This window comes from Otolemur garnettii, unplaced genomic scaffold, assembly GCF_000181295.1.
Source record: "Otolemur garnettii isolate 467f Iridium unplaced genomic scaffold, OtoGar3 scaffold00009, whole genome shotgun sequence".
NCBI classification, from domain to species: Eukaryota; Metazoa; Chordata; class Mammalia; order Primates; family Galagidae; genus Otolemur; species Otolemur garnettii.
The window spans coordinates 3,392,576-3,395,888 of NW_003852404.1; positions in this window are offsets into that span (position 1 = coordinate 3,392,576).

Here is a 3,313-nt window from a genome sequence, read left to right on the forward strand (position 1 = left end):
AATCGACATTGACCCCAACTTGGCCAATCAGAAGATTATAGAAAGTCCTGTAGCCACAGAACTTCAGCAATGGGCGTGTGATCCAGTGAGATTCAATTCTGAAACTCTGTTCAGAACCATCCAGTTCAATGAGGGTAAGACATAATCTTGGCATTGCTGGCAGCTAGCCTCCTGCTGTGTGGCGAGAGACTGCCTGAGAATGAGATCAAAAGAGAGGGAGGGAGCAGAGCTGAGAGATGGAGACATGAAACTGAGTCCCAGCTCTTCCCTAGGTCTGATCAGAGGAGCACATCTAGATCAGAAGATGTCAGGTGCAGAAGAGCTTCCAAAATTCACACAGGAGACAAACCATTTTCATTGAGAAGCAATTGGAAGCTTTGAAAGTGTTATATGATAAGAGATAAGAGCCCATACCTGAACTGCAGCCTTCAGAAAAAGATGGCCTCAAAAATAGACATATCCAACAGTACTGCAGGTTTGGTTCGAGAACCACAGAACAAAACTCAAGATAGCAAAAAGCGGACGGCACCTGTGGCTCAAAGGAGTAGGGCACCACCCCCATATGCCGGAGTTGATGGGTTCAAACCCAGCCCCAGCCAAAAAAAAAGAAAGAAAGCAAAATGCAATGTTACCTTCAGCAACAACCTCAAGCTCAACAGCAGCCAGTGCCAGAGGGTGGAGTCAAGACCAATCCCTCCCAAGAAGATAGAAGATACACAGCCCAGAACCCCCAGCGACAACTATTTGATAGCCCATGTTTATGCAGATTCCCAGACACCCTCATACCAACTCAGCCTAGACCCCAATGTTAAGGCCCCTGCAGATGTCTTCCTTGGCCACCAAATAGTCCACTTTGGCTGCTGTCAAGACCCCAACATTTACTGCCTGTATCCCATTTTAGAATCCCAGGTCGGTGCCCCCTACTTCCCTTCTAATGTGTTTAGCTGTAAACTTCTGCAAAGTAGGGAGAGACCCTAGATGTAAAAGGTCACCAGTAATGATTCCCACTCGAGAATCCTAGCAGTAGACAAACACCACACAGACAGGTGGAGTTCAGCAACGTGGTACAAGAGAAAGGTTCGCGAAGCTACATCCTGTGTAATTCCATCTGCGTGAGTTCTGAGAGAAGGCAGGGAAAAACTCAGATTAGTGGCTGTTCATGTGGGCAGAATTAAAATGCTTCATGTCTTTTTTTTTTTTGAGACAGAGCCTCAAGCTGTCCCCCTGGGTAGAGTGCCGTGTCATCACAGCTCACAGCAACCTCCAACTCCTGGGCTCAAGCGAGTCTCCTGCCTCTGCCTCCCAAGTAGCTGGGACCACAGGTGCCCGCCGCAACGCCCGGCTTTTTTTTGGTTGCAGCCGTCATTGTTGTTTTTGGTGGGCCCAGGCTGGATTCGAACCTACCACCTTAGGTGTATGTGGCTGACGCCTTAGCCACTTGAGCCACAGGCGCTGAACCCAATGCTTCATGTCTTAATTAGGATGGGAGTACCTGGGCAAATACATTCATTAAAACTCTAAGAACTGTACATCTTAACTGTGTATTTTATTTTACATAAATTAAACCTCAATAAAAAATATATAACAATAGTAAAAAAAAGAAAGAAAGAAACTGAGTCCCAGTAACATTGCATGAGCTGTTGGATCCACTCCTGCTTCAATCCTCAGTCATATTAGCCAATAAATTTCCTCTACTACATGAGCCAGATTGAATAGGTTTTGGTCACTTATAACTATAAGACTCTTAACAAATCACTCTGCCACCTCTGCCTGGCTTGTCTGCCCCTACAAAGTCCTTGTCACCACCCTCTGTGTAGATCACTTCCAAATCTATGCCTCTTCCAGCCCCTATTCCCACCCCCATTTTCAAACTTGCAGCTATTCCGTACCACAAAAGTCATCTTCAGTCCCCACCTACTCCAGGTTCTGTGGCATCTACATCTACTCCTGTATCCTGTACCTTTGTACCTCCAAGGGTTTCCAACCTTTTCTACATCACAGACTCTATGCCCGCAGAATTCACATCCAAGGTCTAGAAGCTTCCTTTAAGAATCTCTGCTTTAATTCATTTGACACAGCACAGCATTCATCTTCCCAGATCTCGGCTCCAATTATGTCATTCCCCTGCTCAGAAACCCTCAGTGTTTGCTCCTTTGTCTTCAGAATAAAACTCAAGTCCTTTAGTCACAGATTCTGGGGCCTCGGCAATCTAGCACCAACTTGCCTTTCCAAAGTTATTTCCCCTTTCCTTCTGTATTATTCAGGATTCTCCAGAAAACAAGAACCAATAGAATGTTTTTATATATATATAGTAGAACCTCTGGACATTAACCACCCAAGGGACTGTAACAAACTGGTCAACATACAGAGGTGGTCAACATAAGGAACTATGCATAACATACAGATACATACATGTGGTGCATGTCTGGTCTATGAAACTTAGGCCAACTTGGCTTGGTGCCTGTAGTTCAGCGGGTAGGGCACCAGCCACTTACACCAGAGCTGGTGAGTTCAAATCCAGCCCAGGCCTGCCAAACAACAATGACAACTATAACCAAAAAATAGCCAGGTGTTGTGACGGGCATCTGTAGTCCCAGTTACTAGGGAGGCTGAGGCAAGAGAATCACTTAAGCCCAAGAGTTGGAGGGTGCTATGAGCTGTGACACCATGGCACTCTACCCAGGGCAACACAGTGAGACTCTGTCTCAAAAAAAAAAAGGGGGGGGTGGCGCCTGTGGCCCCAAGGAGTAGGACACTGGCCCCATATAGTGGAGGTAGCAGGTTCAAACCCAGCCAAAAACTGCAAAAAAACAACAAAAATAAAATAAAAAAGAAAATAAAATTAGGCCAACTTAAGGGAGTGGTCAATGTAGGGAAATGGTCAACTATGGAGGTTCTATTAAACATCTATATGGGGGTGCCATATAAATTGTAATACTCAGTATTTGTTACCTGGTATATTATATCTTGCATCTCTTATAATTGCAGAAGTCTAATGTGACTTGAGTATTAAAATTTTAATACAGCCAGGCGTGGTGGCTCATGCTTATAATCCCAACACTTTGGGTGAACTTGGATCACCCGAGTTCACAAGTTCAAGACCAGCCGGAGCTACAGCCAGACCCTATCTCTAAAAATAGCTGGGCATTGTGGTGGGTGCTGGTAGTCCCAGCTACTCAGGAGGCTGAGGCAAGAGAATCACTTGATCCCAAGAGTTAGAGGTTGCTGTGAGCTATGATGCCATAGTACTCTACTTAGGGTGACAAGGTGAAAGGTGAAATTTTTCTTTCAATACAGTTTTTCCCTTTCTTAA